The sequence below is a fragment of the Thermobia domestica genome, chromosome 4 (assembly GCF_964235325.1).
Source record: "Thermobia domestica chromosome 4, izTheDome1.hap1.1, whole genome shotgun sequence".
Lineage (NCBI taxonomy): Eukaryota > Metazoa > Arthropoda > Insecta > Zygentoma > Lepismatidae > Thermobia > Thermobia domestica.
Window position 1 is genome coordinate 60,413,197 of NC_137457.1, and position 24,419 is coordinate 60,437,615.

Consider the following 24,419-nt stretch of genomic DNA (forward strand, 5'->3'; position numbering starts at 1 on the left):
GCTCAGGTGTTACAATTTCACGACTTTCAGTTACCCACTCCTACCCCAGATACTCCGACTATACCGCATGTTACATCCTTAACTATTTTAGGCATTCCATTCATGTCACTCCCACTCCCCATTATGACGAATTTTGGCCACCTATCCTCAAGCAAATTCGTGGGTTATTCTTCTCCCTCCGTTTTCGTAGACTTCATTTACTGCATCGCATCCAATTTATCAATATACACGTGGCATCTAAGTTGTGGTATAGGGCTCGGGTATTTCCCCTCCCTGAGATTTACGCAAAAAGATTGGAATCCCTGTTCCTTTCGCATATATGGCGGGGTTACTATTTTCGCATTCCCAAATTTGCAATTTACCTCCCACGTTCCCGAGGTGGTCTAGGTTCAGTTCATATCCGTCCCAAATGTCAAACTCTCTTCATGGCAGATTCCTTCGTGGGTCTTTCATTGCTTGACTCTATTACGAACCATTGGTTTAGTTGTTTTTGGCCGGAGTACGATCACCTTTCAATTCCCCTATTTGTTCAATTTGCCCATCAGTGTCTGAAATATGCCTTGATCTTTATTCGATATTGGACTTATGCCGGGGTGACTCTGGTCCCTTAGCAGCACAATGCTCGCTCATTATATTCTGTCCTCTTCACATTGTCCTCTCAGCCGACTCAGTTACGAGTAGTACAACAGTTTCCACATATAGTGGCAGCAAGTGTGGGCTAACATTTGGAACCCAATCTTACCTTCTCATATGCAAGTGTTATGGTTTCAAGTAATCCATCAACTTATCCGGACGTCTTTACGCAAAACAACGAGCATCAGATGCCTTGTGTAATATATGTCGTTCTGAGGACACATTGGCTCACCGGTTTACAGCATGTGAGGGAGCGCCAGTGGTATGGAACGCCTTGCAGATATGGTGGGTCGTATCACTCCTCGTCCGAGTGCACAGTTTCACATTGATCATATGCTCTTGCCGGACTTTCATTTTTTGCCCCACTAAGCATCGTACAGTGCTTTTCCTGATTGCAAGCACTTTACTATATTTCCAGCTGCATATCGCGTTACTGGATGCACGCACTTATTTTGATTTTCTTCAACGTACACGCCGGAAATGTTATTCTCCGGATCAGGAAAGGATTTCCTTTAGTAGGCTTTAGAAGTGATTTTGTCATGAAATAAAAGTTCTTCTCTCGGTTTTTTTCTGATATATATTTATCTATTTATAGTTCTATGCATTTATAGTTGTAGACCCAGAATTGGTAATTTTTATTTTATGTTAAGTGATTTTCTGTTATAGACTCAGCTAGTTGAGTCCATTTTCTATTTACCAAGAAGGTAATAATAAAACTGATAGCTCAGTGGTAGAGCTTTAACCTCTGGTGCATGGGGTCCCGGTTTCAAATCCTGCTTCCGAAAAGTTAACTTTGTTGTAGACACCGTGTGCGTGGATTTTCCCGGGGCCCTCCCATTTTCTTCATTCCACCATTTCATTCATTTCTCATCATCAGTCTTCATTAGCGTACCCGGCATAATAGTGGGACGTAAAACTGAAAGATTTCATTTCATTTTTCTTTCGTTCCAATTTTTTTATTCTATTATCATTCACTTAGTAGCACTGTGGGCTCAGTGCTTGGTGGTTTTTGATTCTTTCCCAGCTCGTGACGTCAATGTTTGCTAGTCCTTGAGCACATACTACAGACAGACACACAGACAGATAGACATGATATTATCCAAATTAAAACACATAATATACCTCTTCTTTTACGATCTTATCTTAACATTAAACTACAAGTTATACGTGTTTATCGTTCAACGTTCACTATCTGCTTTATACAAGACTCCAGATATTTGTCACGAAACCTGTGACTGAGTTGAAATACGATTCATCAAATATCTCTGGCATGCTATCGTATGTTTTTCTCTTAAAACTAAACACTTTTTTTTACATGTAATTAAATGTACAACGAGGAGAAGAAACATTCACAAACCATTAAGATTCGCTTGTATGTATATATATTTGTTTTTTCAACGTTGAAATTGTTTCTCATTATCAAATACGAAAAGGCTATGAGTAAATACACTTTATTCCTTGTTGTCTCGAGTGCCTTTATAGTTAAATGAAGACACAACATACTGTTTTATGGCTTTAGGGATTATCATAGACCGTAACATTTTAGTAATATATTTTTTCACTTACCTATTTTAATAAAAGCGGTCGGTGTCATACGTATTCACAGCTATCGTAATCCAGCGGAACAAGGTTAACCAAATACAAAGGTTTGAAGTGAAAGACGATATACTGAACACAGCTTCATTCTGTTAAATCTCACTTACAATTATTATTTTTCCGTCTTACACACATACACACACATACACACACTCGTGTTTATCTCCTACAAAACATGTCTTAACAAGTTCACACACGTCCTCAATTATCGGGGTCGCATTAATCACATCTAATTTCACGCAGTTCTTTGTGCTACGGGAATGTGTTTCAAAGCAGAATCTCCTCTCGTGAAACACAAGCCCCCTGGGGACTTGATTATACAACTTTTCATCCTACATTCTCAATACATTATGAAATGTTATGAGAAGCTTCCGTTATTAGATCATGTTCAATCAATGGAATCCAACACGTTTTAAAACAATCATGAGGTACGACATTCATCTTTGCAACCCAGGGCGAAAATTTTCCCACGGGGATCCTAACACTTTGCAACAGCATGTTTCATTTTTTTTGTTACTATTTACGCTTTTCTATGGGAATGTGTTTCGAAACTAATCACTCAGCGCCCAGCCTATGTGACCATCTGCATATACCGTTTCATACTAATTTCATAAAATACTAAAACTAATTTCACACTATCTGGTGAGAAACTTCATACCCGATCATTGAATATCAGAGATTCAGTTCATTACCTACGAGAAGCTTCCGTTCTTAGCTTCGCAGGAGGGGCAGGGGCGATGATTTTAGATAACTAGCCAATACATGACGAGAAAAAGCACAGAAGAAAAAGGCATGTTTCATCTTTATTGTACAGCTGGTAGGCGTCCAAGAGTATGAGCATACGTATACCAACTTAGCAACTAAACAACCAACGTCCACGATACGTTCCCGTGAGAAAATTTTGGAAATGTTGAAATAAATTTAATTCACTACTTTATATTACTCCTACCTACATATACAGTTAGTTGAAAGTATACCCTTCTATATCCAATTGTATACATTTGCAAATAGTTATACATAAACACCAGTCTTTGGTGATATAAGGTACAGAACATTTAAAATAAATCGCTGGTTCGTGAGTCCAAAATGGGAGACAGGAATTCTAAGTAATAGGCCCTAATATTATTTCAGATGAGAATCAGTTACGGTCTTATATTAAGGGATCCTCAAGTGATCGGTAACTGTTTAAATTATTTGCAATGCTGATTGGGAAATTGATTTTTAAACTTTAGAGGCAATTGAATACGTACTGCTATGAAATATATTTTTACTTGTAGCAGTAAGTACCATGCAACGACACCAGGTAGGTATCTAACTAGGCCTGCTTGTGCCATTATTTTGCTTACAATTATTTTATTCGAATAAATAAACATTTAAAAACATTCTTTAAATATTTCAGTAACTGAACAAATTTCTTTAACAAATAAGGTGTATACTTAATATGGTTTTCAAATTTATAAGTTCTTTGTATTGGAATATTAAACTGTAAATTTTCCTGGAATATTGATACATTTTACTATTTGATATATATTGATTGACCCACAGTGCTACTAAGTGAATGATAATAGAATAAAAAAATTGGAACGAAAGAAAAATGAAATGAAATCTTTCAGTTTTACGTCCCACTATTATGCCGGGTACGCTAATGAAGACTGATGATGAGAAATGAATGAAATGGTGGAATGAAGAAAATGGGAGGGCCCCGGGAAAATCCACGCACACGGTGTCTACAACAAAGTTAACTTTTCGGAAGCAGGATTTGAAACCGGGACCCCATGCACCAGAGGTTAAAGCTCTACCACTGAGCTATCAGTTTTATTATTACCTTCTTGGTAAATAGAAAATGGACTCAACTAGCTGAGTCTATAACAGAAAATCACTTAACATAAAATAAAAATTACCAATTCTGGGTCTACAACTATAAATGCATAGAACTATAAATAGATAAATATATATCAGAAAAAAAACGAGAGAAGAACTTTTATTTCATGACAAAATCACTTCTAAAGCCTACTAAAGGAAATCCTTTCCTGATCCGGAGAATAACATTTCAGGCGTGTACGTTGAAGAAAATCAAAATAAGTGCGTGCATCCAGTAACGCGATATGCAGCTGGAAATATAGTAAAGTGCTTGCAATCAGGAAAAGCACTGTACGATGCTTAGTGGGGCAAAAAATGAAAGTCCGGCAGGAGCATATGATCAATGTGAAACTGTGCACTCGGACGAGGAGTGATACGACCCACCATATCTGCAAGGCGTTCCATACCACTGGCGCTCCCTCACATGCTGTAAACCGGTGAGCCAATGTGTCCTCAGAACGACATATATTACACAAGGCATCTGATGCTCGTTGTTTTGCGTAAAGACGTCCGGATAAGTTGATGGATTACTTGAAACCATAACACTTGCATATGAGAAGGTAAGATTGGGTTCCAAATGTTAGCCCACACTTGCTGCCACTATATGTGGAAACTGTTGTACTACTCGTAACTGAGTCGGCTGAGAGGACAATGTGAAGAGGACAGAATATAATGAGCGAGCATTGTGCTGCTAAGGGACCAGAGTCACCCCGGCATAAGTCCAATATCGAATAAAGATCAAGGCATATTTCAGACACTGATGGGCAAATTGAACAAATAGGGGAATTGAAAGGTGATCGTACTCCGGCCAAAAACAACTAAACCAATGGTTCGTAATAGAGTCAAGCAATGAAAGACCCACGAAGGAATCTGCCATGAAGAGAGTTTGACATTTGGGACGGATATGAACTGAACCTAGACCACCTCGGGAACGTGGGAGGTAAATTGCAAATTTGGGAATGCGAAAATAGTAACCCCGCCATATATGCGAAAGGAACAGGGATTCCAATCTTTTTGCGTAAATCTCAGGGAGGGGAAATACCCGAGCCCTATACCACAACTTAGATGCCACGTGTATATTGATAAATTGGATGCGATGCAGTAAATGAAGTCTACGAAAACGGAGGGAGAAGAATAACCCACGAATTTGCTTGAGGATAGGTGGCCAAAATTCGTCATAATGGGGAGTGGGAGTGACATGAATGGAATGCCTAAAATAGTTAAGGATGTAACATGCGGTATAGTCGGAGTATCTGGGGTAGGAGTGGGTAACTGAAAGTCGTGAAATTGTAACACCTGAGCTTTCTTTTCATTAAACGTAAGGCCAGAGCAACTAGAGAATTACTTGAGAACAGGAAAACCTCCCTGAAGAGAAACCGCGTCGACCCATGTGATAGTCAGATCATCAGCAAAAGAATAGATGTTTTGACAACTAAAGAGGGTAAGGCCTGGGGGAGAAACTTTAAACGCCAAACGATAGAGGAGAGGGTCTATACCTAAAGAAAACAAAATAGAGCTTAAACTACAGCCTTGGAGCAAACCTCGCTTTAAGGGAATGGGGTCATATTGATATCCATTAATTTGGAGACGAAACGTGGCGGTGGCGTATAAATTCGAAATTACTTGACAGAAAGCTACGGGAAAACCCCACGCGTCTAGCGTGAGACGAAGTAGATTGCGATTTATACCATCATAAGCCTTATCTAAGTCTACTGCTAACGCTCCTGCTGTAACGCTGCGATACTGAAAGTATGCAAATAGATGTCTAAGAGTACGTGAGATGAATTGAATGTTATGCGAATCGCGCAGAGCTGCTTGATACGGACTGATAATTTTCAGTATGATAGGTCGTAATCGGGCTATAAGAACTTTAGTAAATAATTTCAAATCAACTGGCAATAAGGAGATGGGTCGATAATCAGCCACAACCTTCGCCTTGGACGATTTGGGTATAAGTGCAACAACAGCTGTATTAGAGTTAAAGAGTACATTAGACAACCAGGAATTAAAAGGTGTCACAAGTGCACCCCGAAGAATAGGAAAGTAATTACGGTAAAAAGGTACACTCAAGCCATCTATGCCAGGAGAAGTACGCCCCTAGACTTGTTGAGAACTGCAAAGATTTCATCAGCAGTGATAGGGCGCAACAAAGCCTGACAATTGTCTTCTGTCAACCGCTGGGGAAGGGCTGATAGAAACTCGGGAGCAAAAAGAAAATCCGAATGCGACGCGCTCGTAAAGGCGACGTAGTGTCGCGTAAATACTTGTAAGATATGTAAAGGGTCAAAAATGGAATCGCCATTGTCTAATACTAACGATTCAATACATGTCGCTCTTCTCTGTTGAAACAGGAGATCCACATATTACAATGAAGAAGATTCTTCCGGAAAACAATGATATAGATCTTCCGAAAAATACGTCTGCAACGATGCTCGAGAATGGATTTGACGCATTCTACGTTTAATGTCGTTAATACAAGCCTGATTAAGTATAGACGGCTGTGCACATAGTGCCCTATAACAAAACTCATATATCTGACGATGGTGCTGTTGCGACAATTTCACTCGCCATTGAAAGAAACTACGGAATTTGGGTTTACAAGAAGTAGCCCACCACGCAGTATCCGTTGGAAAATAATGTTGCATTTTACGCCAGTACTTAAAACGCTGTGTAAACTCTTCAAGAGTGTCGTCTCTTAACATCACTTCGTTGTTGATCTTCCAGAATAAACGTCCCCTCCCCGCCGGAAGAAAAAAGGCATTTAAAATGAACTAATACAGCTGCATGATTTGAGATCGATAAAGGCCTTGTATGAACATCGACTACAGCCTTACTTAAGATAGCATCGATGTAAATCCTGTGTCGTAGTAGAGGTGTACTTCATTGCATGCTTAGAGTGAGATGCTAGAAGAGCATTTTGGAGCAGGAAACTCTCACAAACTCAACTAAGGCATGACAGGGAGGTGATGATGTGTGCGAATCACGGGCGTCGATCACCGCATTATAATCGCCGGCTAATAAACAATAATTAAGACCTGGAGGCAACAATCATGGAATGACACTAGAAAAAATCTTCCCTCTCTCGTGTTTTGAGGAATCCACTAGGGACATATAAGCATATAATACATATACCGTGAATATAGCAACGGATGGCTCTCCCATCCTGAGATAGCATAACCCTATTATAGCTTAGACCCTTTCGTACTAATGGCTCAGTGGTAGAGCGTTCACCTCTGGTGCTAGGGGTCTCGGGTTCAAACCCTGCTCCCGCCAAGTGAACTTTGTGGTGGACAAACACCGTGTGTGTGGGTTTTCTCGGGGTTCTCCCGTTTCCTCCCACTTTCTTCATTCCACCATTTCATTCATCTCTCATCATCACCGTCTCCTTTAGCCTAACCGGCATAAAAGTGGGACGTAAAACTTAAAAATTTCATTTCATTTCCTTTCGTGCTAACAATGCTACACCAGTGTTTTTTTTCAGAATTCACTATAGCATTATAGTCCGAGAGAAAGTCAAATATATGAAAAGTGACTTCAGTTAAACAATAAACGTCTGCACGATTCCGTTCAATAAATTGTTTTAACAACGCTAGATTCTGTGCAGAGCTAATTATGTTAAGATTGAGAGTAATTAAAGTAAATACATTTATCTGCGCCATACTCCCACCCAAAAACACTAACAGCAGTACAAATTAAAACTTACGTGTAGCGCCCATAGAAAAACATTGCTGTATAAAATAAATGCATACACACAAAAACTTGAAAAGAAATCTTCACTTTGTTGGACACACAACTCAATGAAACTGTAAGACACTCATGAACTGAAAGCACAAAAAAGAAAAACAAACACACTATGAAGGCACGCTATATCTCAGAATCTGAAGTAGCACGGCATTTCAGACTCTGATCACGTGACACGGACTGTATCGCACCTTGAAAATCACCAGCCACACCTGTATGTTCTTTCTTTTTTGAAGTTGACCTAGATACCCTTCGGCGTTTTTGTTGGGAAGCCGGATCCATGGCAATCATCGTAGCACTGGGTGATATAACATAATTACTAAGAGGATCAAGATCCTGGGAGGGGGCTTCACCCGGACACGTTGTCACATCTGCATTCCTGAGATCTGCCGAATATATCGTAGACACCAGAGGCGACTCCGAGGGCTGTTGCTCAGACACCAAGATTTTTTCTCCACCAATACTGACGACATGGTGGGTAATGGTAAAGGCGCGACGGATCCCGTTGGTAAAGCAGGAAACTGAGATTCGTCGGGAGCACTGTTTTCCTTTGCAAATCCAGTCTTTGATAAGCTTGTTTCGTCACTTACGTGATCGGGAGAAGCAGGAAGCGGATTATATCGCCATACCTTCCCCAATTCAGTCATAATCACTGGCATCGGGGTTGGTATCCCCCATAGCACTATTCTTCTTCTTTAAATGACAAGTAGACACTGTATGTGATGTGCCCTGACAAAAAAACAAGTAATTGGCTGACCATCATATGAAACATTCACTTTATTACCATGAAGTATCAATGTAGACGGAATAGGCTTAATTAGCTCAATATTTATAACTCGCACACCGGTGTCAATGCCCATAGGAAACGGGACCGCCCCAAGATTCTCGTTCTACTCTCCGTACCAATCCATAGGCACGAAAATGATCTTCCAATAACTGTACTGGAGCTTCCAATTGAAAATTTTAAATTCTCACCAATTTTACAGGATCCTCAGCCGGTAAAATTCGTACTGTACTTACATTACCATCCACATGATTAAAGGTCACAGTCTCAGGCACTATCGAGGCAAACTCTTCATAATCTGTTAGTGATTTAAACTTAACATAAATACTAAAAGTTTCTTCATGAAGTTAAATAGCACAACTCTGATCAAACAGGCGAGAAACGGCGCGACATGGTCTCTCCTTTGTCATGGAATCAGACCAAGACGAAGCGAAAATATATTTGTGTGTTTTTTTAACAATTGATAATATCATATGATAGTTTTAAATAAAAGAGTATGTCTGTTTGTGATCTGGGTGTCAGACAAGGGAGCTGAAGAGTTATAAAAATTTGGTCATGGTCTTAGACTAAGACGAAGCGTTTTTGGGGGATGGTAAATTCGAATTGACGTTACTTTCAAAGTTATATAAATCGTCATGAGGTACGGGACACTCCCAGGGGTAAGGGTTTTCGATAGAGGTGGTTTATCGAAAACATGTAAAATAATTTTAAATTATTGATATTTGTTTTATATCCATATTTTTGGGGCCGTTATGTTTAGTTATGACACTCCCAACTCATTAACACATCATCTAAGGGCTGATATGGCACCCAAGGCTGATATCGAGACACGTAAACATAAATTTAAATTATGAATATTAGTGTCAAATTCATAGTTTTCTGGGAAGCTGTGTTCAATGATAATACTTAGAACTCATAAGTTCAGTATCTAACGGGTTGGAGTTGGGGTCCCCGGGGGCGATATCCAAACACGAAAAAATAATTTAAAATGTTTGATATTAGTGTCAACTTCATAGTTTTCTGGGCCACTGTGTTCAGTGATGATACTCCGGACTGACTAACACACCATCTAAAAGAGATGAGGTAGGGGTTCCCAGGGGCGATATTGAGACACGTAAGAAATAATAATAATGTTCGATATTAGTGTGACGTTCATAGCTTTTGGGCCCCTGTGTTCAACGATGATACTCCGAACTCATTGAAACAACATCTACGAGGTTGAAGTAAAGTGTCCCCAGTGATGATATCGACACATGTAAAAAAAAATTCAAAATGGTCAATATTAGTGTGAACTTCATAGTTATCGGTGCCGATGTTCTCAGTAATGAAACTTCGAACTCGTTAATACATCATATAAGTGGGGTTGAAATTTGAACGGCCCTCTATGTTGCGTTTTCATATATGCTAAAGAAGAAAAATATCATACTGAGTTAAGTAATACTTTTAACAATCATTCAGACGTCATACCCCCTTAAGAGAGAGAGAGAGAGAGAGAGAGAGAGAATATATATATATATATATATATATATGGAATCTTTCAGCTTAAAATCCCACAAATATGCATCTTACGATGTAAAACGGACGACATAGTTTTCGTGGTCGGTGAAACTGAAAGTATAAGTATAAAATTCACGTACAGAAGAAGAAGAAGAAGCAATATATGTAGTTAATTAAATTGAAATAGCAGCAGAAGAAGAAGAAGAGATGATCACCAGTGTCAAAGAAAAAAGAAGAAAAAGAAAAAGAAATATACAGAAGAAATATATCAAATTCTTATTTAAAATATGTATGTAATAGAATGATAACACAGGAAAAGGGAGCATCCGTCTGTATTGAAAAAATATAAAAATGGTTACATGAAGAAGCAGAAGATGTAGACGTCGAAGAAAGTACAAATGACGATGAGTTGCTAATTCTTACGTTATCACAGATAATAGGAGAAGCTTACAATGAGTAAGAAAATAATATAAAAGGAGAAGAAGAGTTTTATGAAAGTGAGCTACAAAATTGGCAAAACAATTTATTTCACAACCCTGGAAAAGAAGAGGAAGAAGAAGGAGACGTCGAAGAATGAACAAATGGAGAAGAGTTGCTAAAACTCACGATTTCGCAGATAATCGGACAGGTTTACAATGGCGAGAAGAATACAGAACAAGAGTCTTACACAAATGAGCTTCAAAATTGCTTAACAATTTATTTCCCTATCCTGGAAAAGAAGAGGATGAAAAAGAAATATATCCATCCTGTATGGAAATATTAGCAGAGGTTAACACTGTACATGAAGAAATAGAAGTTGATTTAGAGGAAATAGAAAATAGAACGGATGAATTGCTATTTTACTTTCAATCACAATGAAACACAAGTGTACAAAGGTTTGGAAATAACAGGCACAATCATAAAAACAATAAATTTCATATAATAGAAGGACGTGGAAAACAATACAGAAGATGCAGGGTGCGATGCTAAGAATCCGTTTAGCCCCCATGCGTGCAGCTGAGAACCTTTTTACGGCTATTGAAAGAAGTCTACATGTTCTAATAGATTTTATACTACGTAATGTAGACAAACATAAATACGTAGTAATATCAATTTCAAATGAGAGAGAGAATGACCAGAGTTTTTAGTTATCATTCAGAAAAGCAGGAAATCTATCAGCAGAAATTCTATGGACGAATTATGAGAAACTACTGCAAAGGAATGCAGCTTTTTTTATAAATAAACATTGTATAGTAAATTTTCATCATGCACCTATGCCACGAGGACAAGGTCGTTTGAAACAACATGTTATGAATACAGAGGAATATGTAAAGGCAAAACGTGCTATTATCACAACTAAGTACACAGGTACAAGATGTTAGAGCATGCAGTCGTCGTTGCCATAGGACTAAAAATACAAGGAGAGCAATCAAACTGAATGAAACAGATATGTAAACCAATAAAATTATATAATAGAAAAAGAAGCAGAAGACCTGTGAGAGGCACCCGTTGCAGATTTTTGTCATGGTGGTGGTATTCCTGAAATTCTTACATTTCGGAAATATTTAAAGGATTAAAAAATCACAGTATATAGCTGATTTTCACAAAGTGATGTCATGTTCGAAACACCAAGTTATAACGAGAGAACATCTTTAAATTTACTTTACATAGATAATGATTACAACGTCATTGAAAGCTTAACAGCATGTTTTAGCTGCGTATATTATTGCGAAGGCTGTCATAAGAAATATACAACAAAGGATGAACATTTGAAACAGCTGTGTGTTACCGCTGTCATCAGAAACCATCATGTCATTTTAGAGACGGTCGTATTACATGCAATGAATAATATCGGTAATTTTATGGTCAATCATGCTATGATTATTACAAGCCATCTCTTTATCAAAATGGAAAGCCTTTATGTTCAATTGAGAAATGTGCCCAATGTTTAAAAGATTATTTAGTGAAAGAAAAAGGATCTCACGTATGTGAAGAAACGTATTGCAACATTTGCTATACTACAGTACCACCTAATCATGAATGTCACATGAAAGTGAATGAAAGGAGAAGATCAAAAAAACAATGAAAAATTATCATGGAGAAGTAAGCTATGATTGTATTTTATGATATTGAATATATACAAGATACGAAAATAGAACAGGATGACGCAAACATATAAGAACATATACCTAATGTCTTGGATAGTCAGCATGAATAATACCGATGTGATGAAGATAATAACATAAAAAATGATTGTATTGTTTGTGGAAAAAAGAAAATATATTTGAAGGAGAAAATGTAGTAGAAGACTCTCTAAAATATCTACAAAGGGACGTCCATACATTAAATCAGTAACATGCATTGCACACAACTCGAAGGGTAATGGTGCACAATTCATCATTAAGACCATGGTTAAAAAATGAATTGGACTCCAGAAGTGATCAAGAAATGGGCGAAAATTCTTTCTCTTAAAGTAGGGAACGTAATCTTCATTGTTTTCCTTCTATGTCCCGTAGTAAGTTAAGTGGTGTGTTTGGTCATCTAACTCCCAAGGATATTGCCCACGCTTTCTCAATCGACATGAAAATAAAACATATGATGGTACACTTCCAGACATTAGGCATTATGGAGCAGATACCATGAAAGTAGACGAAAGACGCAAGTTTCAGGAATGGCATACTGAACATCGTAATGACACCTTTAAAATGGAAGAACTCATCAAGTATTGTGTACAGGATGTCGAAGTTTTACTCCAAACAAGTATTTCACTTGTGAATACATTTGAATCTGAAACAAATATAAATCCATTACTTGAATGCATTACAATAGCTAGTGCATGTAATTTGGTGTATCGAAGAATTTTTTTAAAGGAAAATGCGATTGGTATCATACCAAAGAACGGGTATCGATACAGAGTTGTACAATCTGTTGAAGCATAAGAATGGATAGCTTGGGAAGAAAAGACAAAAAACATTCAAATTGCCAATGCTGTACGTAGTAAGGAAAAAAGAATTGCTTCAATGAAAGTAGATGGTGAATGGACGGACACCGATACAGGAAGAACACACGTGTCGGAGTATGAAGGATAATGACAACATTTATTGCAACCCTTACTACAGAGGGACTCCCATATATAATAATGGTACAGATAGCATGGAATTTTGATATGAAGCAAAAAAAAAGATTCAAAAATTAAAAGATTTTGGCAGTGAAGTGCACGAAGTTGGGTTGTGGGGTTGTGGATTTATAAAAATTGGCAGGAAACGAAGAGATGAAGAAGTATGATAGTAACCATTCATAAACAAAGAAGACACAATTGGATCGTGACGCTTTTTAAGGAGGACGTGTGAATGTCATACGTTTCTATCATGAAGCACGAGAGTCTGAAAAATAAACAATCTCTTACAAAGGATTTATGATAATTTATCCTTATTTATGTAAAACTAAGAAATTTGCATTTCGTCACCCCACTATCTATCTGTCAGTACATTCAAATATTCCCAGAATTGAAGACGTAGAAGGATTAGTTAAGGTAAGTATTCAACCCCAAAAACTCTCTTCTATCAGGTTCTCCCTTACAATTCAAATGATAAATTGATGTTTCCACTTTCTCGTACATGTTGTGATGAATTAAACCACAGCGCGGAAGACCGAGTTCTACATGGAACATGGCTAGTAGGTGAAGTAAGAAAAGCATTGGAAGAAGGATACAAAATAATGGATGAAATTTGGGCACATGATGCTGTCCAATATGATGAAGAAACAAAAAGTAGAGGCTTATTTGAAGAGTACGTAAATATCTTCCTGAAAGCAAAAACAGAAGCTGGTGGTTGGCCATCATGGTGTTAAACAGATGAGATAAAGGAGAAGTACATACAGCAATTTTGCGAACAGGAAAAAATAAATCTACATGTAATTATATGAGAAATAATAAATGCCCAAGGAATTATATGAGAAATAAACATTTCATAATATCGACGTACACCAAATATCAATTTTGTGAACAAGAAGGAATAAATCTACATGTAAAGAAAATTAAACATAATCCAGCATTTAGGAGGTTAGCTAATGTAATGCTAATTTCAACTTGAGGAAAATTTGGTCCACCTTAGAACATGGGGCATGTTAGCATTATTTATGAGCCCAAGGAATTATATGAGAAATAAACATTTCATAATATCGACGTACACCAAATATCATGATATAAATGATGACATGTTATGTGTATATATGCAATATACAGATAAAGTTCTTATTTCACTACCAACAGTAAACGTTGTCATAGCCGCATGCAAAACAGTACAAACAAGATTGGAATTGTACAAGTATTTAGAACAATAACAAGAAAAAGAATTACATTTTGATACTGATTCAGTAGTTTATACGCAAAAACCTGGGGAACTAAAATTCCAACTGTTGACTTTTTAGTTGTCTAACAAATGAATTACTCGAATATGGTAAAGAGGCTTATATTTCAGAATATGTACCGCTTGAACCCAAGAACTACTCGTTACGTATTTTAGATCCCAGTACGAAGAATGAGTTTCAAGTATGCAAGATACGGGAATTTTCATTCAATTATGAATATTCTTAACATCTAAATTTTGATATAATCAAGAAAATGATAGTAGATAATGAAAAGACAGAAGAAGGAGAAGAAGAAGAAGAAGAAGAAGAAGAAGAAGAAGGCAAAGTTCATCCCACCGTGGTCAAAATTACCAATGGGAAAATAATTGTCGCAGGAGAGATCGTAGTTTCGTAAGCATGCCCAAAACACAAGTTTATCTAGAACGACATTGAATTCCAAATTCATATGAAACTGTTCCATATGACTAAACTCCTTTAACCAAAAGAAGAAGAGAAAGCTAATACGGCCCTTTACAAATATACTCATGAAGAGAGAATACTCAAGTATACTCTTTAACGTGGACACGACATAGAAACATCCCATTTCGTGTATTTTTGCAGGACCAAGTGGATGTGGAAAAACTCTCTTTGCAATACGATTCCTCTCTAATTTATCAGGTATAGTAAATACATCGTTTTGTCATATTATTTTTACTGTGTGGAATGGCAGAATGCATACGGAGAAATTCCAACAAACGTACAATTTATTGAAGGATTATCTCGAACAAAAGCCTTTCTACCCGAAACTGGACCTCATTTTTATTGATGAACATATATGTGAAGTGACCCGCAATATAGTAAATGTCTTTACAAAGGGTTCATCATAGAAATCTTAGGCTATTATTTATTACACAAACTTATTTGTGAGGGAAAGGAAAGCAGAGATATGAGCTTGAATTCTTCTATCTTGCATTATTTAAAACTCCAAGAGGTAAATCACAAATTAAACTTTTGAATTATCAACTAAATCCTGAGAATCCAAAATTTCTCCAACAAAGTTTCGACGACGCAACAAAGTTACCATATGGATATTTATTTACTGATTTAGCGAGGATACGCCAGATGAACTTCGTTTTCAAACAAATATCTTTGCTGACGATATTTGTCGTTACGTTTCTGTTCCAACGAAATAGAAGATGTGTTCATAATGTTAGTTTTAAACTGTTTGTTCATTCTGGCAATATGTCTCCAAGAGTAAAACACGGGGATCCTCTTAGTACACTGAGCGAAGCAAATCCTAAATTACGTAAAGGTATAGTGACCAATGCAGACTCTTCAGTGGTTTGTAGTATTTGCGAATGTTGTTATAATGTATTGAAAGGGAATGTACCTCTTACAAAGACACAGAAAGCTAAATTAAAGCGATAGAAGAGGACTCTTCGATATCTTGTGAAGAAAGGAAACTCCATCGAAGAAAAGAAGAAGCATTTATTAGTGCAGCAGCAGGGTGGATTCCTACCGGAATTATTAGGTCCTATTTTAACTGGTGCATTATCAAGTTTACTATTCTGTTAGTGCAATAGAACACGCAAAGGAAATGATTTTAGTTCCACCTGAAGTTTTTAGTCGTATACAAACACCAGCATCATCATCATCAGACCTGAAGAAACGTGATTCTAATTTGGATCAATAGATGCAACAGATTTTACATTTATCATCGCTTAGTTATGAAGAAAAGTGGAATCAATACGAAAACAAGAGGAACCTGTGGCCCTTTCGATTGCGTTAACTAAATCAGAGAAGCCTGAATTAGTATAGGAAATATTGTTATCTCTACCCAATATGTTTCATAAAAAAGCTGAATTACTTCTACGTAGAGTGAAACATGAGGATAGTATCACGTGGGATAATAAAGGATCTGTTTACATCAAAGTTAATAAACCAAAAGAATTTCATATTGTAGATTTGTGATGTGTCGCAACCACGGAAACGAACGAATCCATCTGGAAGGAAACAATTTTGTAATTGAGGAACTTGGGGCGAAAACAGGTTAAGTCCAAAAAATGAAAATGTAAAGGAGGTAACTTTACAAGAGGTTCTCGTCGTCAGATTTTCTTCAAACTTGGCACACATATATTAGACCGAAAATAAATCGACAGGTATATTTTGTTTCTTTCGGGAAATAGGTTAAGGGTGCAAAGGCCTCATTTTCAAAAAAGGGTCCCCTTGTTTAAAGCGGATAATTTAAAAACGAAACTACCGATGCAAAGGTGCCTTGAAATTAGGAAATACGGGTTTTGTGTTTTTTGCGAGAAAAGGGTTGGAGGGACAATGACCCCCTTCGAAATGACAAAGGAGCCCGCACAATCCTTATAGAAATTGGATTTCGTTGTAATTTCTTAAAACCATGTTATGTTGTAGATATGGTGTTCGTGAGAAAATGTCTCAATAAGTACAGCCAAAATCACTGACGTTTAGCAATTACAGGGTCACTTTTTTTTAAGGCAACCGAACATAGAGATATTCTGGATTTAGATGTAAATGACTGAAGCTGTGATATGTTGTAGATGTTGTGTTCCTCAGAAAAAGTCTCAAGAGGCAGAACCACAAATCACTGACCGTTTGTTCTCTACAGGGCCACATTTTTGAAAGCAGATGAAGATAGTGATGTTCTGAAATTCGGTCAAAATGACTAAACCGTGATATGTTGTATATATTGCCGTCCTGAGAAAAATACTCCATGGACATAACCACCAATCACTAATAGTTTGATCATTACAGAGTTTCTTTCTTGATAATAGTCAAGTACAACGATGTTCTGGATTTCGGTGAGATTGAGTAAATCTAAGATATTTTGAAGACCTTCCCATCATGAGACAAAGTCTTAATAGACACAACCATCGAATTATGATTGTTTTGTCACTAACGGTCCAGGTTTTCTAAAACAACCAGGTATGACGCTATTTTTGATTTCGGTGTAAATGAGTGAAACTGTAATATGTTGCAGATTTCGTGACCGTGTGAAATTTTGTCCAAAACTTTCCACGGTTTTACTTTATCCTGCAAGATGAAGATGTGAATGTTGTATGGGCTTAAATGGTGTTGGATGACACTCTTCCTATCCATTTTCCCGGTTATGGGATCGGACTTTTCAGTGTTTCATACAATTTTACCAAATTTCCGGAGAGTCCTTAGCTTCTCCTCTTTTCAAAAATGTGGACCAGTAGTTGCCAAATGGTCACTTACTTGTGGTTTTGTCCATTAAGATTTTTTCTCACTATCATGTCATCTACAACATATCAGTTTCAAGCAATTTTACCGAAGTCCATAAAAACGTTACCTTTTGTTCAGTTTAAAAGAGTGACCAAACGCTCAGCAACGGATGGTTGGTTCATCAGACGTTTCCGCAGGATCGGAATATGTACAACATATAACAGATTTAAGCAATTCCACCGAAATCCAGAATAACGTTACCTTCTGCTGGTTTCAATACTGTGGCCCTGTAGTGACGAAACGGTCAGTGACTGGTGGTTGTGCCTGTTAAAACTTTTTCTCATTATCAGAACATCTATAACATATCAAAGTTTCAGTCATTTTCATCGAAATCCAGGATATCACTCTCTTCGGCTGCTTTAAAAAAGTGGCCCTGTAGTGGCCAAATATTCAGTGATTGGTGGTTATTCTCATTAAGACTTTTGCATTTCATCACAATATCCACAACGTACCACGGGTTTACTGATTTTATTTCCGAAATCCAGAATTTCGTTATCTTCACCTGTTTTCAAAAATGTGACCCTGTAGTGGCCAAATGGTCAGTAATTTGTACTTGTGCTCAATGAGACTTTTCTGAAGAACACCGTATCTAGAACATAAAATGGTTTTAAACCCTTCCTCCAGATCCAATTTCCATATTGATTGTTTGGGGCCCTTTGCCATTTCGAAGGGAGTCATAGCCTTTGCAACACTTTTCTTGCAAAACTTAAAAAGCCGTATGTCCCACTTTGAAGTCATCTTTTCATCAGCCGGGTTTCTTTTCTTTAAAATGACCCTGTTTATCAAGGGGGCCTTTTTTAAAAAATGCAGATTTTGCCCTTCTTATCCTATCTACGGAAAGAAACAAAAATATGTGTCGTTCATTTTCGGTGTACTAAATATGTGCCAAATCTGAATAAAATCGGATGAGTGGAAACCGTTGTGAAGCTAACTCCTTTACATTTTCATTTTTAAACAACTATTTTTGCTTCAAAGTCTTCAATAATTTATCTTGTAGTAACACCTCAAGAACTTATTAAAAATCCAAAACCTTCGTCACATAATTTACGACGAACTAAAGCATCACCAGTAGCATCATCGTAAAAGGAAAAAATAACTCTGAAATCGTTCGCAGAAGACGATGACAAAGAAGCAGAAGAAGAAGATAATGGAAAAAGTAGTATCTCCAATAAGGAAAAGGAAACTTTAATGTAAACGTGAAGTATGATCAAGGTGGAGGCCAAAAACAAACAATAAAACAATATTTACTGCAGCCCTTCACATCCTGCTTCGTATTCAACTGCTAAACAATTGTGGATAGCTACAAAGAAGAAAATTCCTATACACTCTATAAGAATGTATGTACTGTAGCAAACAAGATTTACGTTACACAAACAGTACGTCGTCGATTCAAAAAGAGAATTGTGATTAACATTGATGGTGAGTGGGATAGTGTTATTAGTAATTTTCAATCTCTTCATAAATTTAATGATGGATATCGTTACATTCTTACAGTGATAGATGTGTTCAGTCGATTTGCCTGGGCTGTACCATTAAAGTCTAAAAGTACAAATGATGTCTTAAAAGCATTAAAAGTTGTTTACAAAGAAGTTTGATTTCACAAAGTATCAAACGTGTAATTATTTAACTGTATTAGCTCTTCTTGTGAAATCATACAATGAAGATTACCATTCAAGCATTAAGATGTCACCTGCAAATGTTTCTGAAAATAACCTACTATAAATATGGAATAATCAGTACGATAAAATAAAGAAGAAATAGAAAAATCAAGATTTCTCAAAATATCTTAGGATTGGTGATACAGTACGGGTTAGTAAAACTAAACGTACATTTGATAAACGTCACTTGCAAAATTAGACTTGGGAAATATTTAAAGTGAAGTAGATAATACCAAGAGACCCACCTGCTTATGAAATTGAAGATTTAAACAAGGAACCACTGGATGGATTATTTATATAGAGGAATTACAGCCTGTGACGTTATCAAATATGTTTTACATAGATAAAATCATACCTACAAGAATAAAAGGTAACAGAAAAGAATATCGTGTTAATTGGAAAGAACATCCTTCTTTTTTCGATTCCTGGATACCTATATCATCCGTAAAGAAGATCGAGAAGTACGATGGAACCTGATGGAGATTTTTACGTTACGTTTCCCAGTAATATTTCTATGGAATATTTTCCTGTCAACACCTTAACATCATACACAACGAAACTTCATCAAAGAATGGAATTCCATGAAAAGTGGGAAGTAGCTATTGTTGAGATTCATTATCCTCAATCAATATTAAATATTAATGAAGAAAATAATAAATATTTTTACAAACATGCAAAAAGTGATGAATGAAAATTTCTCATTCTTCCTGTACGTTATTACACTGACATTTCCGAATGAATAAAGATAAATAACAAACATAAGAGATTCACAAATTTACATATTCCCTAAACTCGTGAGAGTAATGCCTGTTTTATACGACGTCTCCATAAAGACATAGATGTAGATGTTGCATTATCACCAAGTGTTAGTGCTATTTTGGGATTTGATCCAAACGTTGATTTAAAGGATACGCAACAAGGAAATCAATAAATATTGGTTAGAGATACAGTGGCACCATTATTACGTATCTTAAACATGAATCCTGTGAATCATACATTTGTGCGTAGTGTTAGTTTTTTTTTTTTTTAATTTTCCACATTATGTACCTATAGAGAAGATACATTTTAAACACATCAAAAGAGATATAAGAGATAGTACAGCTATACACTGGCATTCACATTCGGAACTGTATACACCAAACTACATTTTTGATCAGTGCGCCAACATCAACAAATATGAATAATCGATTTACAATATTATCAAAAACAAGCTCTCTCTGCAACTGTTAACGTTTATCTTGGATCACCTTATCGATTAGGACATGGTATTGGAAGTTTCCTTTGATTATTATTTGTTCTGTCATGACTTTAGTAAAACAATAGAAAACGAATAATTGAAATCTGGAGAAAACGTTATTAATGATGTCATAGTTGATAAACAATTTATTAACGATTCATTTCATCAACGAATGGGTGAAGTGAATTCTATCTTGCAAGAAAAAGCTAAAAATGAACTGAAATGTATGCTAGGATCTGCATATCAACAAAGAAGAATTACATATCATTCCATCATTAACCCATTATCATTACACATCATCAAGCGCAAGGAGAGGAAGATGGCCAAGAGAAACGGTACACAGAAAACAAAGAAATTCAGTATAACGAAAAGAGGAAATTATAACACGATATATCTTTGATTAAAACATTATCATGGCATTACATGGCATTAAACATTATCATGGCATTAAAACATTACATCATCAGTCCTGCGAGTGAGTAAAAAGTGAACTAGATATTTTTTTCTACAAAGCCAACGCAAACCAGTATATTCAATAATCATGTTGTTACATACAAACTAATCAGTTCATTAGCTCATAATACACCTGCAGAATTTGCCATCCCAGGATCAACTGATGAATATGTAGACCTACCACATACTCTTCTTTATATTGAAGATAAAATCATTAAACCTGATGTATCAGCATCTGGTGAAAGTGATAAAGCTTTGGCTTTTATTAATGACGTTTTAAATTCTAGGTTCAGTGAAGTGGAAGTGTGTTTAAATAACAAACTGATTTCATTTTCATCTCATAATCATCCATATTGATCATACATCGAAAAACTTTTAATTTATTATGATTCTGTTAAAAATATTCATCTTCAATGTGCATTCTCGTTTCAAGATACTGCTGGACGTATGGATGCAAAATCTATTAGTAACAGAGGATTTCAACAACGTTATGAATTAGCAAAAAAGAGTGCAAAATTCGACATGCTTGGACATCTTCATTATGATATTTTAAATCAGGATAAAGTTTTAAACCAAGAAATAGAATTACGCAACAAGTTAATTCCTGCAAAGCAAAACATTTGCCTCATCGCTAGTGGTTCGTTTGTTGAAGTTAAATTGAATATTTTAGACGCTGCCTTACACATTAAAAAGATTGATAGTAGTCTTACAAGGAAATTAGCACATAGCAAACTTCTACAATCAACAACCGCAAAATATCCTCTCACAAAAGAGCAAATGAAGTCATTCGCCATTTTTAAGGATCTTCAGTCAAAAACTATTGATAATTTATTTATGGGATATTACCAACTCGAGTAATTCTAGAGTTTACTCAAAACGATGCCTATACAGGAACGATAATTTCAAATCCATTTCATTTCAAATATTTTGAAATCAATTTCTTCTCATTATACATTGATCGAAAACCAGTACCTTCAAAATCTTTACAACCAAATTTCGAACATAACCACTATCTTTCTTCATATCATACCTTATTCTGTGGATCAGGTGTTCATTTTTCCTATCATGGCAACAACATTCCTCGCCTTGATTTTCCTCAAAGATACACTATCTTTGTTTTCGACATTACACAAGATGAAGAATCCAGTGTTGTGCAGCATTAGAACCTTATACGGCGCGGCTGTGCTCTTCTGGAAGTTCAGTTCTAAGTTTTGAATACCAGCACCTGCCGCATTCATCACATATGGCGAGTTCCAATTTTTCTTATAAATGGATCATCAGAAAAACATCACGGATTTTAAAGGTAGGTTATTATTATTATTATTATTATTATTATTATTATTATTATTATTATTATTATTATTATTATTATTATTATTATTATTATTATTATTATTATTATTATTACTACTACTATTATTATTATTTAAATACCGCAACATATATGTACATCTCTGCATTTTTATACATGATTTCTTCTACACTAGACTTATTGAATGCATTTTAATCAAATTTTTTATTTCAAAATCATTCCGTTGGCGTATATGCAGCGAATAAGTTACCAACGCATGTTTCACTACCAAAAGCTATCATAAATACAGACCCCGCTAATAAAATCGGTACCAATTTGGTATCCGTATATATTAATACTGATGAACGTGAACACTACTTCCAAACATTTGGATTTCCTCCATATGTAATGCAGCGTACTCAATTTCTACGTAGAAATTCACTTTCTTATACATTTAATAATAAACAATTTGAATTTATGAAATCATCCATATGTCGAACTTTTTCATACCTATTCATTCGATTTAAAGCTAAAGGAAAGTCCTTAAACGATTTTCATTCTACTTTCTCATCAACTCCGGAAAAAATGATAGTCGATTATTCTATTTATTAATACAGGTAATCTTTTCTCATTTATACACATTCTCATGTCTTAATTATTATTATTATAACTATTATTTTTACTTCTTCGTTTGTTTTGAATACTTTTTGTTATAGATGAAATAATCCTTTAATTCCATCTATTACTGTAGGTTGTCATTTCCCTTTTTTATTATAACGTGTTCTGTATACATATTATCATTTTTATTTGTTCATGATTATAGATTAAATAAATTTTGTTTTTCAATTATTTCATTTCAGAGAATAAAATATGGTCAGTGAGTTCATGGGTAACATCACTGTACACTATGAATTCTATCTACGTTCCCTTCCTCTCCTCCTCCTCATCATCGTCATATATGTCATCTGTGACCACGTGACCATATGAAGAAGACTATAAAAGAACCGTGTATGTTTTGTAAAAATGTGAGAGTCCTTAATAATTGGCACAGTGAACAAGAAGAAGAAGAATTATCTGTTTAGTGTCTTTTTAAAATAAGTTATGCTACTCTTACCTTCGTTTTTCTTGTGTAAATGTTATCATCAATAAATAGTTTGTATTCTTCTTTTTTCTCTTTAAAAACAAGTGTTTACTTGTTATTTTCTTCCATTTCCTAATAACTAAATACGTTTTATGATCAATTATGTAATTTAAAAATATATCATAAAACATGTTTTTAAACTCATTCAATTAAAGAATTTTATACTGTGTTTTAGAAAAAAAATCTAAAATTGATCTTTTAATTCAGTGTAATCATATAACTAAATAATATTAAATTCAAATACTTAATCAGCTATTCTTTCGTAAATTAAACCAAGTGTGTGCATTCAATATTATTATTATTATTATTATTATTATTATTATTGTAGGAGCTTGTTTTTAAAATTTAATATTTATATTTTTAAAGTTTATTTTTTAGAAAATAAAAAGTCCTATCATACTTAAGACAAGTTGTATAATAATAATGATTTCAAATACTAACTTTTATTTAACAAACATTTCAAGTATTTGAATTCATTATTATTATTATACATTACATTTATAGTATACATTGAGAAATATATTAGGATTTTCTTATCATAAAGAACATTGTACACTACTAAACATTGCATCATATTAAAGTGTATTAAACGAACACAAAACATAAATAAAACATTTCACTTTCACTATATTCTTTATATTCGAATTTATAACTACACTGTTCAGTATAAATCAATTTTCCTCTTCTTTATGAACAGATGTCTTTTTCGCTTATACCCTCCAAATGTTGAGCGTAGGTTTCCCTCCCCCTCTATGGCTGTGTCTGTACACTACAAATAAATCAGCCATAATTGAATCTATGAGTTCCTGTTTGCAAAATACTTTCATTTCCAATTTAATTCTTTCACCTTCCATGTTCACATCACTGTTCTTAACAGGAGATACACTTAGAATACTGATGTCAATACCGTTGTTAATACTCTGTTCGTC